Here is a 16,817-nt window from a genome sequence, read left to right as displayed (position 1 = left end):
ACAGATCTTTAAAAGAATATTTTCAATTACAGAACTTTAAAAGAAAAGGTATAATTGCAAATGTGATTTGATGGTGACTGATTTCTCCATATTAATCTTTGGTTTCCCTATCTTTTTTTAATAAAATAAATGGGGATTAACATATCTTTTTATCCAAGTCACAATCAGCAGTGTGGCAGAGTATAAAAACCATGAAGAATATAATTCAGGCTATGCTTCTGATTAGCTGTGCAAATTTTGGCAAGCCCTCTAGCTTCCCTGAACCTTAGTTTCCTTATCTGTAAGAAAGAATGGCATTCAAAGGTTGTTGTGAAGATCAAATGAGATATGAGTGCATTATAAAACACTATGTCAATATAAGGAATTTCTGCAATAATTACATAAACTCATTTTGCAAGTTAGACCAGTTAGGGATTAGAAAATATATAGAGAGAGTGGTGTAATGCAAAGAATATGAGACCTGGACTCAGTAAACATATTCAAGTCCCAACAACTCTATTTTGTGATCTAGAGCAGAGCCCTTCACCATTCCGAACCTCAGTTTCCTCATTTACAGAATGGGAATAATATTGTTGAGATATAAAATATACGTAAAAGCACTTGGCAGATTTACAAGTGCTACGTATGTATCAACTATAATTTGTATTAGCTACCGAGTTTTATAGCAAATGTGTTAAAAATCACATAAATACACCTACAGTTGTTCAAAAGTCAGATGGACATATTACATCTCGGCACTGATGCACATCACCAGACACCAACTTTTAAAAACCATTGTGCGTGAGACGAGGTAAAGGTAGAGAAAGGAGTATTGTGGGCACTTAATTATCAATTTATTGGCGAAATCATTGAAGAAAAGATAAAGTTTCAGAAGTCTGTTTTGTTGAATGGGGTTTTAGTAACTTAGTTAACACAAACACATGCCAGATTTAAAATGTGGAGTCACAAGAAATAGTCAGGGTGATGTGATATGGAAAGGTGTTAAGCTTACATAAGCCGAAGCAGAAGAAAGGTTGACTAGATTTACATTTAAATAAAGAAATGCACCCCCGCGCACCACAGCAGCACCTCCCACACACGCCTCGCTGCTCAACACTCCACAGCCCGCCCTGGCATGCCTTTGTGCAGCGCCTCACCAACCTGCCCTCCGTCCGCCAGGACCCGTGCCTCACGCCTCAGACCTCACCTGGAGTCCACGGCCTCATGGTGGGCGGCTCCCTCCTCAGCCCAACCCTCTGCTGCCCGTCAGCAACACCAGATGGGAGAGCCTTCACACGGACACGGCCGCAGCAGTAGCCCACCTGTCCCCACAGGCTGGCCTCTGAGGGAGGAATAAACTTTCAGAGGAGGATCCAAGATGAGCGAATAAGAACGGCGCCGGAGTGGAGTTCCCAGCAGGAACAATGCAAAAGTTGAGTGCCTACTGCATATCCAAACAAATTTTCACTGCCCACAGACCAGGAGACTCCCGGCTGAAAAGCGCCATACTCGGTGGTTTCGGCCAGTGGCGGATTGGCGCACAGAAACTCACACAAATCTGGGCAGCCATTTCAACTGGCGCTTGGAATGTCTGGGAGACAGAGCCACCCATTCCACTGAAACGGAGGGGGCTGAGAGAGTCAGGAGATCTGGCTTGGTGGGTACCACCACCACAAAACAAGCAATCTGAAACTCTGGACTGAGAGTTTCACAGCAAGTGCAGCTGGACCCAAGACAGTCCAACTCAGTGAGGGGAAGGGCCACCACCACTACTGAGGCAGTCCACCACTACTGAGGCAGTTCACACAGCAGCTGGGCAGAGCCTGCGGCAGCTCAGCAATGCCTCTGCTGGCAGACTGAGAATAGACTATTCCATGCAGGGCAGCGCATCTGTGAAAAAAGGCAGCAGCATGACAGGAACTTACAAATAAAGCTGACCTTCCTAGGACAGAGCACCTGGGAAAATAGGCAGTTATAAGTTCTGCTGCAGTAGACATAAAAGTACGTGCCCATCAGCTTTGCATGGAAAAAGGGAGCTCCCAGCACAGTACTTGAGCTCCTATAAGGGAAAGACTGTCTCCTCAAGCAGTTCCCTGACCCCTATATACCCAAAGAGACACTTCATAAAGGAGAGCTTGGGCCAACATCTGGCAGGTACCCTTCTGGGACAAAGATAACAGAAGAAGAAACCGGCAGCAACTCTTATTGTTCTGCAGCCCCCGAGGGTGATCCCCAGGCAAAGAGGGTCTGGAGTGGACTTCCAGCAGTCCTTCAGCAGAGGGACCTGACTGATAGAAGGAAAACTAAGAAACAGAAAGAAGTAACTATATCATCAACAAAAAGAATGTTCACTCAGAGACCCCATCGGAAAGTCACCAGCTACAAAGACCACAGGTAGATAAAGCCACTAAGATGGGAAGAAACCAGTGCAAAAGGATGAAAACACCAAAAACCAGAACACCTCTCCTCCTCCAAAGGATCACAACTCCTCACCAGCTAGAGATCAAAGATGGATGGAGAATGAATCTGATGAATTGATAGAAACAGACTTCAGAAGGTGGGTGATAACAAACTTCTCAGAGCTAAAAGAACATGTGCTAACCCAATGCAAAGAAACTAAGAACCTAGAAAAAAGGTTAGATAAGACACTAACTAGAATAAACAGTTTAGAGAAGAATATAAATGACTTGATGGAGCTGAAAAACACAACACGAGAACTTTGCGAAGCATACACAAGCTTCAATAGCCGAATAGACCAAGCAAAAGAAAGGGTATCAGAGATTGAAGATCAACTCAATGAAATAAAATGAGAAGGCAAGAACAGAGAAAAAAGAGTGAAAATAAATGAACAAAGCCTTCAAGAAATATGGGATTATGTGAAAAGACCTAATCTACATTTGCTAGGTGTACCTGAATGTGATGGAGAGAATGAATCCAAGCTGGAAAACACTTCAGGATATTATCTAGGAGAACTTCCCCAACCTAGCAAGGCAGGCCAACATTCAAGTCCAGGAAATACAGAGAACACCAGAAAGATATTCTTCAAGAAGAGCAACCCCAAGGCACATAATCTTCAGATTCACCAGGGTTGAAATGAAATGAAGGAAAAAATGCTAAAAGCAGCAAGAGAGAAAGGTTGGGTTACCCACAAAGGGAAGCCCATAAGACTCACAGCAGATCTCTCCACAGAAACCCTACAAGCCAGAAGAGAGTGGGGACCAATACTCAACATCCTTAAAGACAAGAACATTCAACCTAGAATTTCATATCCAGCCAAATTAAGCTTCATAAGCAAAGGAGAAAGAAAATCCTTTATGGACAAGCAATTGCTGAGAGATTTCATAACCACCAGGCCTGCCTTACAAGAGCTCCTGAAAGAAGCACTAAAGAAGGAAAGGAACAGTCAGTACCAGCCACTCCAAAATGTAACAAATGGTAAAGACCATTGATACAATGAAAAAATTGCATCATCTAATGAGCAAAACATCCAGCTAGTAACAAAATGGCAGGATCAAATTCACACATAACAATATTAACCTTAAATGTAAATGGGCTAAATGCCCCAATCAAAAGACACAGACTGGCAAATTGGATAAAAAGTCAAGACCCATCAGTGTGCTGTATTCAGGAAACTCATCTCATGTGCAAGGACACACATAGTCCCAAAATAAAGGGATGTAGGAAGATTTATCAAGCAAATGGAGAGCCAGAAAAGCAGGAGTTGACAAAATGGACTTTAAACCAACAAAGATCAAAAGAGACAAAGAAGGGCATTACATAATGGTAAAAGGATCAATGCACCAAGAAGAGCTAACAATCCTAAATATATACGCACCCAATACAGGAGCACCCAGGTACATAAAGCAAGTTCTTAACGACCTACAAAAAGACTTAGACTCCCACACAATAATAGTAGGAGACTTTAACACTCCACTGTCAATAATAGACAGATCAATGAGACAGAAAATTAACAAGAATATCCAGGACTTCAACTCAGACCTGGACCAAGTGGACCTAATAGACATCTACAGAAATCTCCACCCCAAATCCACAGAATATACATTCTTCTCAGCATCACATCACATCTACTCTAAAATTGACCACATAATTGGAAGTAAATCACTCCCAGCAAATGCAAAAGAACAGAAATCATGATAAACAGTCTCTCAGACCACAATGCAATCAAATTAGAACTCAGAATTAAGAAACTAACTTAGAATCACACAGCTTCATGGAAATAGAACAACTGGCTCTTGAATGTCAACTCGATAAACAAGGAAATAAAGGCAGAAATAAAGATGTTCTTTGAAACCAATGAGAACGAAGACACAACATGCCAGAATCTCTGGGACACATTTAAAGCAGTGTCTAGAGGGAAATTTATATCAATAAATGCCCACATGAGTAGAGAGGAAAGATCTAAAGTCAACACTGTATCGTCAAAATTGAAAGAGAGGAGCAAGATCAAAAAAACTCAAAATCTAGCAGAAGACAAGAAATAACTAAAATCAGAGCAGAACTGAAGGAGATAGAGACACCAAAAAACCCTCCAAAAAATCAATAAATCCAAGTGGTGATTTTTTAAAAGATCAACAAAATAGACAGACTGCTAATGAGATTAATCAAAACTAAAAGGGAGAATAATCAAATAGATGCAATAAAAAATGATAAAGGGAATATCACCACTGATTCCACAGAAATACAAACTACAATCAGAGATTACTAAAAACAACTCTATGCACATAAACCAGTAAACCTGGAAGAAATGGATAAATTTCTGGACACTTGTACCCTCCGAAGCCTAAAGCAGGAAGAAGTTGAAATCTTGAATAGACCAATAACAAGGGATGAAGTTGAGGCAACAATTAATAGCCTACCAACCAAAAAAAGTCCAGGTCCAGACGGGTTCACAGTTGAATTCTACCAGACATACAAAAAGGAGCTGGTACCATTCCTTCTGAAACTATTCCAAACAATACAAAAAGAGGGAAGCCTTCCCAAATCATTTTATGAGACCAACATCGTCCTGATACCAAAACTCGGCAGAGACTCAACAAGAACAGAAAACTTCAGGCTAATATCCATGATGAACATAGATGCAAAAATCTTCAATAAAATACTGGCAAACCAATTGCAACAGCACATCAAAATCTTATCCATCACAATCAAGTAAGCTTAATTCCAGGGATGCAAGGCTGGTTCAACATATGCAAGTCTGTAAATGTAATCCACCACATAAACAGAACCAAAGACAAAAACCACATGATTATCCCAATAGATGCAGAGAAGGCCTTCGACAAAATTCAACAGCACTTTATGCTAAAAACTCTCAATAAACTAGGTATCGAAGGAACATATCTCAAAACAGTAAAAGCTATTTATGACAAACCGACAGCCAATATCATACTGAATGGGCAAAAACTGGAAGCATTCCCTTTGAAATCCGGCATGAGACAAGGATGCCCTCTCTCACCACTCCTATTCAATATAGTATTGGAATTTCTAGACAGAGCAATTAGGCAAGAAAAACAAATAAAGTGTATTCAATTAGGAAAAGAGGAAGTCAAATTGTCTCAATTTGCAGACGACATGATTGTATATTTAGAAGACCCTATCATCGCAGCCCAAAATCTCCTTAAACTGATAAGCAACTTCAGCAAAGTCTCAGTATACAAAATCAATGTGCAGAAATCACAAGCATTTCTATATACCAATAACAGACTAACAGCCAAATCATGAGCGAACTCCCATTCACAATCGCTACAAAAAGAATAAAATACCTAGGAATACAACTAACAAACGATGTAAAGGCCCTCTTCAAGGAGAACTATAAACCACTGCTCAAGGAAATAAGAGGGGACACAAACAGATGGAGAAGCATTCCATGCTCATGGTTAGGAAGAATCAATATCCTGAAAATGGCCATACTGCCCAAATTTATAGATTCAGTGCTATCCTCATCAAGCTACCAATGACCTTCTTCACAGAACTGGAAAACACCACCTTAAACTTCATATGGAACCAAAGTAGAGCCCACATAGCCAAGACAATCCTAAGCAAAAGAACAAAGCTGAAGGCATCACACTACCTGATTTCAAACTATACTACAAGGCTACAGTAATCCAAACAGCATGGTACTGGTACCAAAACAGAGATATAGACCAATGGAACAGAACAGAGGCCTTGGAGACAATGCCACACATCTGCAACCACCTGATCTTTGACAAATCTGACAAAAACAAGCAATGGGGAAAGGATTCCCTGTTTAATAAATGGTGTTAGTAAAATTGGCTAGCAGTGTGCAGAAGGCAGAAACTGGATCCCTTCCTGACACCTGACACTAAAATTAACTCCAGATGGATTAAAGACTTAAACATAAGACCTAACACCATAAAAACCCTAGAAGAAAACCTAGGTAAAACTATTCAGGACATAGACATAGGCAAGGACTTCATGACCAAAACACCAAAAGCATTGGCAACAAAAGCCAAAATAGACAAATGGGACCTAATTAAACTTCAGAGCTTCTGTACAGCAAAAGAAACAATCATTACAGGGAACCAGCAACCAACAGAATGGGAAAAAATTTTTGCAGTCTACCCATCTGACAAAGGGCTAATATCCAGAATCTACAAAGAACTAAAACAGATTTACAAGGAAAAGAAACAAACAAACCCATCCAAAAGTAAGCAAAGTATATGAACAGACACTTTTCAAAAGAAGACATATATTAGGCCAACAAACACATGAAAAAATGCTCATCATCACTGATTATTAGAGAAATGCAAATCAAAACCACATTGATATACCATCTCATGCCAGTTAGAATGGCGATCATTAAAAAATCTGGAGACAACAGATGCTGGAGAGGATGCGGAGAAATAGGAACATTTTTATACTGTTGGTGGGAGTGTAAACTAGTTCAACCATTGTGGAAGACAGTGTGGCACTTCCTCAAAGATCTAGAAATAGAAATTCCATTTGACCCAGCCATCCCATTACTGAATATACACCCAAAGGATTATAAATCATTCTATTATAAAGACACATGCACATGTATGTTCATAGTGGCACTGTTTACAATAGCAAAGACCTGGAACCAACCCAAATGCCCATCGACAATAGACTGGACAAGGAAAATGTGGCACATATACATCATGGAATACTATGCAGCCATAAAGGATGATGAGTTTGTGTCCTTTGTAGGGACATGGATGAATCTGGAAACCATAATTCTCAGCAAACTCACACAAGAACAGAAAATCAAACACTGCGTGTTCTCACTCATAGGTGGGTGTTGAACATTGAGAACGCATGGACACAGGGAGGGGAGCATCACACACTGGGGTCTGTTGTGGGGGACAAGGTAGGGACAGTGGGGAGGTCGGGAAGGGATAACATGGGGAAGAATACCAGATGTAGGTGATGGGGGGGATGAAGGCAGCAAACCACATTGCCATGTGTGTACCTATGCAACAATCCTGTATGATCTGCACATGTACCCCAGAACCTAAAGTACAATTAAAAAAGTAATAATATACTTTCAGTAAAATCCATATGCCAGCCTGGGCAACACAGTGAGACCTTATCTCTACCAAAAAAGAAAAATAGCTGGGTGTGTTGCACACCTGTGGTCTCAGGTACATAGGAGACTGAGGTCAGAGGATCATTTGAGCCCAGAATGTCAAGTCTATTGTGAGCTATGTTTGTGCCACTGGACTGCAGCCTGGGCAACAGAGCAAGACCCAGTCTCAAAAATAAAACCAAACAAAAAACAAACAAACAAACAAACAAACAAAAAACAGAAAGAAATGCAATTGACAAAATTAAGAAGAGACAGGAGCCAGTCTTCTCTGTGCGGAAACTAAATAGTTGTGCTTTCTTTACTCTGTGAAGATGCAGGCAGGGCTGCAGGGTCCCAGGAGCTTCCATCTCCAACCATAAAGAATTGGGCACCTGCAGTGAAGGCAAAGTGTAGACATGTAACAGTGACTTGGTTTTGTTCTAAAACTCCAGGCGTTCTCCCACTCAACTGGAAAGCTCCCATCGTGTTTTTCCAACCGCCAGATCCAATCTCTTCGTGAAGACCTATGACCAAGAGAACAGGATTGCTTGGCTGGAAGGGATCTTAGAAATCTAAGAGTGGTTGAGAGTTTGCTCTTTGGTGTTGATCTTCCTGGTTTCTAGTTCCAGTTTTGCAACTGGGTGTGAGTCCTTGAGCAAGTTATTTGGCTTCTCTGAACCTCAATTTCCACATGTGTACAAGAGGAATCATAATATATGCAGTAGATTTTGTAAAAATTAAGTGAGAGGATTAAATGCTTGTAACCTGGAACATTTTAAATCAACAATAAAGTAATTGGCTATTATTTTATTTAATTCCTTCATTTTGTGGATACAGAGAAGATAATGACAATAAATATAAGTAATGCCTGGTGTAGCTCTTTACCTTATGATAACACTTTCCCATGCATTTCCTTATCTGACCCTTTTGTTGCCCTACAGAATGGGTTATTATTAGCACTATTTGTAGAGCAGGAAACTAAAGTTTAGGCAGATACCATAACCCATCCAAAATCAGGTGAGATAATGGCTATTTCAGGACTCGAACATAGGTCTTTTGAGTCTCAGAGCAGTGTGCTTTCATCTGAATCAGGCTAACCGTAGGCAGAAGTATTAACAGTAGCTAACATCCACTCTGAGTTAAGCACTGGCTGGGCATTTAAATGTGTTATTTCATTTAAACCTCACCACAACTTTATGGTAAAGACAGTATTTGAGTTTCCATTTCAAAAAGTTAAAATAACATGCACAAGGGTCACTGAGTTATTAAGTAATGGAGCCAAGTTTGAACCTAATCAATTTCATGTTTTGTCATTAAACTGAACAGTCTACAAATAGAAAGCGATGCAAGAGGACAGTGTCTGAAGAGTATGATCTTCCAATAAGTCATAGCCCATCTTTATCCAGCACCAGGAGAGGTGTGGGAGAACAAGGAATAATAATATGCAAATATCATTACATATGAGCATTGTGCCAGGCACTTTACACATATTATCTTCATAGCAACCTCAGGTCTATGTTATCCCCTCATTGAAGACTTGAAGAAATTATTCCTTGTTTAAAATTAAAGAGCTAATGGCAGAGCTAAGAGTTGAAGCTCTCGGCCTTTCTACAACTGTGACACAGCAGCTTTTAGAACACAGAGGAACTTAGACACCATCACTGCCAGTTCTCACCCTCACCTATGAGCAAACTGAGATGGTAAGAGCCCAGGTTTGCCCTCAGGTAGAAACTGCAATAGAAGCCAATCTGTCTAACCTCCAGCCCAGTGATCTTTCTGCCTTATCATATAACATAAACATGAACTCTGCCTCAGTGAGCTTATACTCCAGTTGCAGAAACAAATAATCAGACAGCGCATAAGTGAACATGTATTGGAGACCTCATCCCATGCAGAAGAGGCATGTTTTCTAGAATTTAAAGAGAAGCTGAGTCAGTGAGGACAGGAAAGGCAAGTGGGCAGAGGCTTTCTATTTAAATGCACATAAGAATCACTTGGAAGAATCCACTTAAATGCAGATTCCCAGGCTGGGACCCAAAAGTTGGAAGTCAGCAAGGTACAATTTTTAACAAACCGCTCTGATTCTGAAGCATGTGCCAAAATTCACTACTTTGGGAAAAGGGCAATGTGTGAGTAAGTTCAAAAGAGCAGTAACAATTAAGACTGGATGTAGACAATAGGAGCTGCTTAAGGAGCATTTTGTAAACTAGGCAACACTGTTTCGATTTGTATGATAAATTGGGACATTTTGGAAAAGGAGTGAAGATGAGTTAGAGTTGTGTAAAGAATGATTTAAACCAACAAGAACAAGGAGTGAGGAGGAAAAGATAGAAAGGCCTGGTAAGGAAGAGTGTGTTTTAGAGGCATTTCAAATGGGAAACCAATAGGAGTAGTAACTAGTCAGATGGTGGGGATAAAGGAGATGGATGTACGAGCACCTGACGGAGGAGTGGTGCCTGGGCCTGGCTGGGGATGCACACACCTATTTCGAGCTAAAAGTTAATAAATACTATTCTAGTTGTACACAGTGACAAAGTTAAAAATTATTCATGAAACATATAGTCATAAAAGGCATAAAGTGCTCCTTTCAGCGCTTCCTACGTGAAAAAGGAGGCCAAACCTCACATTCCTCACAGTGTCCTGAAAAGAACCCTTTTAAAGGACACAAATTAGAAAATGTGGTGCTGATACTTGATCTCACCCAAACTAAGAGGCTCAGGGTTTGGCTCAGAAAAGGTTGATGATTTAACTCTTGTTCGGCAGTTTTCTTCATTCCTCTTCATTTTTGTCTAAAGAAAGAGAAGTGAAAAACTAATGCTGGATATTCAGAAAACTGTTTTCCAAAAAGCTTAAAATGCTCAAACAGCATTTTTTAAAATCCTTTTTTGCAGGTAGAGGAAAGATGAGGTACTAAAATTGGATATCGAGGACTCCTATTCTCCAATGAGTAATCTCGTTGGACAAAAAAAAAAAGAAAAATCAATAAGATGACAGTAAAACTCAAATTATTTCAGTTAAACCAGATAAACCTCGAATAACTGTGAGCATTTTCTGATTGTTTTTTTTCAAACTAAAGGGCTCAGCTCTTTGAAGTTTTTGTTTTTTTTTTTTCCATCAACACTTGAAAAACAGTAGCAAGACACCATAGTCTATATATTGTTTAAAATAATTTCAAAAATTAAAACCTGAGACTTAAAGACAAACTAAGTGAGCATATATATATGTTTTCTTAACTAATCACACACTATAGCTGAGTACTTCATAGACACTGAAAGTTTGGAGTTAAAAAAAAAATTTTTAATTGAATTACAAAGTGTAGTTCACTAGCTAGAAAATTAGCAAAAATCAGTGGATCCACTTTGCTAATCTACAAACTTTTAAAAATTAACTTTATACATGACCGTTTTATACTTTATACATGATCATTAATATAATCCAAATTTTTCAACTTGAGAACTTCAAGTGTTTATAACTTAAAAAGAAAAGATAATTTAGCTGCTCTTATTTAGGAAATGCATTTGAGGAAAATAACTGAGAACTCTTCTATGAAATAAACTGATCAATTAGGGTAAAAATTAATAGAATTTTCAGTATTTTATTCTAGAATTATTCATTTAAAATATTTAAATATTTTATTTAAATTGTGGTCATTCTTATTTAGCAGTTCAATTTAATTTTTGAGTAAACTGAGCTACTGCTAGGGATTGAAGAAAGGATGACTGAAATGTGTGGGAAGGTGGGATTATATAAATGAATAGCTCACAGTCTAGTGAGAGAGAACGATACAATGGCTAGAATTTAATGTGAAAAATACTGTAATGTATTAACACCTAATGCTGTAGGAACACAGAAATATAAAAGGGAAGATTTCATTTGAACCTGATCTTAGACAATAAATAGGAACTAGCTGGGTAAAGGAGAGTAGGGTTCAGGGTAAGGCATTCTTGGCAGGTAACAAGATATGGAAATGCTAAGAGATGCAAAATGACATGCAGTTTTGAGGAAACTACGAGTACATCAATGTGGAAAATCAAAGGGAAACTTAGAATGACATGATCTCAGAAAGGATCTTAGGAGGATGATAATAGGAAAACACAAACTGGTCAGATTGGGAAGGGAGTTTCATGACATAATCCTATAAGAAGGTGGAGGCTCTTGGTAGTTTTTACATAGGGGAATGCCATAAAACAATTGGATCCCAGAAAAGGAACTGTCTGAGTGAGAAAAATAGAATGAAAGCATCATTCAATTTAGTTACAAAGCTAGTGCAGGCATAGATGTAGGCAGAGATGCTGACAACTGTATGGGGTAGATTAGATAGCCAGGAGTTCCACTGAGTAGCACCAGAGAGTGGGAGGAGTTGAGTGAGAATAGGAGCACAGTTTCTAACTTGGTTGCTGAGTGAGAGACTGTTATGCACCAATTATGCTAGGGTGTGTCGGAGGGATATATAATATATATAATATATATTATTTTATATCTAGGAATAACTTAAATGCTCTGGAAAGTGGATGTAGTGTCAATTTGCTGTCTGCCTCATGGCAGAGTACGTCCCACAGACATTGATGTCACTCAGTGGAGCCCAGGGTGGGCAACAAAATGGACTGGAAATTCATAAATTTCTAGGCTATCCATGGTACCTTCCCATCTTTGGTGGATAATTATCCCCAGGAAGAATCCACGTAAGCTCTATTATTGAGGAAGACCCTGGAAGTCAAGATTTGAGAAGGTATAGAATTCATGGCTAGGGAAGATGTGATAGAGCATCCTCATAGAAATCCGGTGCTGTGAGAAATTTAATCCCTGAGAAGTTAAATGTTTTCCTGCTATCATCCCCCTAAGATTCTCTCTAAAATCCTGTCATTCTAAGACTTCCTTTGACATTACCACATTGATGCACTTGTAGTTTCCTCATACAGCATTCCTTTCATATCCATATAGTGATGTGGAAATGATTATTTGAGGGATCTCTTTGTACTATCTATATATGCCATTTTCCTACGCCAGTCCCCAGATATAATATACAATTTGATCTGTATATAAAATCAAGCACCTAAATAACTAATACCACAGTTCAGAAATGGTTTAAAGAGAGGTTCAGAATACAAGTGGTGCTCACAGAAGGGCAAAGAATATCCAGTAGTGAATCAGAAAATATAGAAGTAAGACATGTTGCTTTGAATAATAGCTTGAAATTCAACGAACAGAGGGATTGGCGAGAAAGACCATTCTACTCAGAGAGAACAGCAAGTCCAAAGGCCCAGGGAAGAAAAATGTTTTATGGAACTTTAAGTAGCAAGGAGAAAGAGGAGAATAAGCAAGGAGAAAGCAGGCACAGGAAAAGAGAAGAGCTTGGTAAGGTTGGGGGTGGAGAAATGTGGATGGTAGAAACAACACAGAAAAAAAGGCCATGTAGTAGATAACCTGTGTTCATGAATTCCCTGTGGGCAAGCTTCTCAATCTCTATGATAAAAGAAGAAATACCTTCCTCTCTTTCTCCCCATAAGCAATTAGGCATTTTCACTCTGTTCCTACAAGGTGACTAGAAATCTAGATATATTTTTATGAATCTGACTAATAACTAATGTTTATGTGCTAGGCATTAAGGTAATAAATTATCTCATTTATTTATTTATTTATTTGCTTCTGATCTTATTTATTTATTACTCAAAAAATCTTATTTTTGACCAGATTCAGACTTAGAAGTAGAATCTCGCAGAGAGGACAGTCTGCGTCTCTTGGCAATCTGTTCCTGGTGCTTCTCTTCAGCCTCTTTCATTCTCTTGGCCAAAAGTTTAGCATATTCTGCAGCCTCTTCCTTATTTTTTTTAGTGCGCTGCTGCTTCAGAGCAATACGCCACCATTTGTGCTGCAGGACACACGAGTAATAAGACGCTGAATCTAGGGTGCTTTGGTCCTAGGTTTCTTACCTTCCTTGTTGAAGGGCTTTCTTAGAACAGCCTGGCAGACATCATCTTTAGAGAGATTGAAAGTTTGTGGATTCTACAGCTCTTTTGGGCCTCAGGCAACAAGGCACTGTAGTATCAGTTAGTCCAGGAATATCCTTTATCCTTCTTCCCCACCTCTTTTTTTTTTTTTTTTTTTTTACAATAATCAAGTTGAGAACGCTCACATTGGCATCCACAACACAACCACGAACAGATTTCACTTTCTTTCTCTAGTTCTCCTTCGTCTGTAACAGGAATGCCCCTTAGTAGCAGCCAGACACAGTCATGGGTCAAGACACCCTGCTTCATGGGGAAACTTTGTCGTTCCCACCACTTATTCAAGCCACATAATCCTTCCATTCTTCACCCAGAGCAGCAACTTCTGTGGCCATACGCTTCTCATAAAAAGTAAGAAGTTTGCATTCATCAATCACTTAAATGAGTTTCTGGCAGTCAGCGGCTGGGAAGATGTTCAGCTTCATCTTGAAGCTGCTGATGGTAGCCTCCCAAATTATCTCATTTAAATAACACAAAAACTCTATGAGGCAAGTAGTCTTATTATTCTCATTTTAGATGGCAAAGCTAAAGTTTAGTGATGTTAATCCAGTAAACAGGAAAACCAGAATTCAGATACCAATGCAAAACTAAAGAAAAGATTTGTTCATGTGCTCTGGATATCTTATCTCTATAATGTTCTGAAGGAGTCAATTTAGTCAAATCACCAATTTTGCCCTTTTTGTAAAAAAAAAAATTCAACTAAAAATAAACATCTTATTCTACTAGCAGCTGAGAGAAATGCTTTTCTTCCTTTCAATCAATCACAGGTTTCTGACAATCTTCACAATCAAAATCAGTCTAGCATAATACTGAAAAATTCCTGTCTGAGCCCAATGGGCCCCAAGAACCTTAGAGAATCAGATAATCCCTTTACTAAATGTCATCATCAAAAATGTTACTTTTTCCCTCAAAATTCAAATACAAACATTGGGAGTAAATCTATCTTAAGTAAAAACAAGAAATTAATCATTAAAAATTTGCTTGAAAATGTCATAACTTTGCAGTGATTTTACTTTTCTTCCATACATGTAAGGGAGAAAAATGTGGTTGTGTAAACATAGGTTGTCTTACCTTCAAATGACTCCAAGAAAGAGTCGTTTTTTTCAAAACAGAGTATTTCTGTGTAAAACCTGCATAATAGTAGTAATGATTATTTTTTGTTTAGTTTTTTAAAAGCAGCCCACCTAAATGAATTCCTACCTGCCAGACAGAAATGGAGTTAGCTAAAAAAATAATAATAAAATAATACAAGGGCAGGATGGGATGCTAACTAAAATGCCTTATCCAAATTCTGAAAATGCACCCACATGGACTGTTCAAATTAAGCACTGAATAGAAGATTCAGAGGAAAATTCTATTACAGAAGCAGCAGACAAAGAGACAAGAAGTGATTCGAACTGCCTCCCTCCTTTTTGTACATTTTCCACCTTGAATCCCAAGGAACAATGTTCCAAACCTCTTATTCTTTCCTGAAATAACAGGGCTTTACAGAGCCTCTGAAATCAGTGATCCTGATAAATAAAACCTCATGAAGTCTGAAAGTAGTAGTTTCATGGAGAACATTTAAATTGTTTCCATGTGCCTTCGGCTAGCGCAGGATCAATCATCATGATTGGTGTATTATAATTTCCCCTGACAAAATTGGTCTCTCTCCTGTTGTTTTCTTTTCCCCAAGGAACTCAATTTGCCAGCAAAGAGCCTTCTGCCTCCCTCTATTTTATTTTCGTATTAACTATAATATGAAAGACTAAATAAAAACCCTAACTCAGAGATTCTTGTTTTTAACCACTAGCAGGCATCTGTTCCAGTGAAATGTTCATGTAGCATACTTTATTTTACATTTCCATTTATTTTTGTATTAATTTCCAAGTCAAATTTTTGGGTTCATAAAGATCTCAGTATTAATGAGAAAATCATTTAGAGTACAATGGAATTTCAGTTGAGAAAGTATTGTTTTATTTTCGATACTTTCTTTCCTTTCAAATATTATTTTTTAAAAATAATTAAAAGAAAAGTGAACTTTAGAACCAGGTGTATTTTTTAATATATTTCATATAGGACATGAAAAAGTAGGAATGTGTTATTTAAATTCCAGTTCTGAAGCATGCCTTTCCTCTAATTTCTGAAAAATACTGGATAATTGTTGGGGTCAGCTATTCCAACTAATTCTACACAGTATTACACACATAGATTTTTGGTTTTGTTCTATAATTTTCTCTGATAGGGTGTACATTGCTAAAAGGCAATAATCACGTCTCTCTATAGTCAAGATTTGTTCATGTACTCTAGATATATGACATCTATAAGAGTTCTAAATAAGTCAGATTAATAGCAAAATACATATGCAGTCAATACCCCAGAATCTCTATTAAGTGAAAGTAACTATAGGGGAGCAATTTGAAAGCAGTAAGAGCCTCATCCTTTTCAAAAGTATCTATATTTCCATTGTTTTTTAGAATGCCACAAAGGTCATATTATTAAAGCCAAGTGAGAAGATAAATGCATATGAAAGAGATCACGTTCTGGTCCTTCTTAAATTTTCCCACAGAGGCTTCACTGTTGAGGAAGAAACTGAAGGGTGAATACATACACCCTGGTGCTGGAGGGCTGCTCCCAAAGCAACCCACCTCCCATCTGAAATTTCTTTGAAGTCTTGTAATATTGCTTTAAAATGAATGCAAACTGTGCCTCCTTCTCCTTAATATATCTTTTGGATTTAATGTGAAAATTAAGGTGCTTATTTGGGTTAAAATGGACAGATGAAGAAAATGTGGCTTGGAACTCCTTCACCCCCTTGAAGATCTATCAAGACATGTTTATCTTTAAACTGTTAATATTCATTAGCAAGACACCAAATACATGCATTGGCTACTTGCAATTGATTCATTGGTTTTTTTTTTTTTTTTGAAAGATTGAGTGAAAACAGAGCATCAGAAACTGGAGAAGAGGCCATTAGCGAAGGAAAGGGAGTCTCAACTCTAGTGATGCTCTCTCTGATGCTCCTGGGAGGAAAGGAATGCCACAAAAAAGAGATAAACTGCAGAAGGAAGGCTGGCAGGGAACCAAAATCAAATTTATCACACAATTTGCCTAAGGCCAAAGAAAGATGCTTAATAGAAAATGTGGTGACTTAATTTGGTGATTTAAAAAATTGTTCTCAAAAGGCAGGCAATTAAACACTATTCTTTCCGCAAAAAAAGGAGAGAGAATTCATTCATTTGCACACTTTAAAAACATAAAACTAAAAAAGTTGGTTTCTTGTATATTAA

The 16,817-nt window shown here is 38.4% G+C and overlaps 1 pseudogene; it reads right to left on the bottom strand.

The window, feature by feature from the left end:
• Positions 1–13,220: 13,220 nt before the first annotated feature.
• On the bottom strand, positions 13,221–13,973 carry LOC110569187 (small ribosomal subunit protein eS6-like; annotated as a pseudogene).
• Positions 13,974–16,817: the final 2,844 nt, after the last annotated feature.

This window comes from Aotus nancymaae, unplaced genomic scaffold (assembly GCF_030222135.1).
Source record: "Aotus nancymaae isolate 86718 unplaced genomic scaffold, 86718_ANA_hifiasm-v0.15.2.pri h1tg000016l, whole genome shotgun sequence".
NCBI lineage: Eukaryota > Metazoa > Chordata > Mammalia > Primates > Aotidae > Aotus > Aotus nancymaae.
The sequence above is the reverse complement of the archived record's forward strand: the minus strand, read 5'-3'. Positions and strand labels throughout refer to the sequence as shown.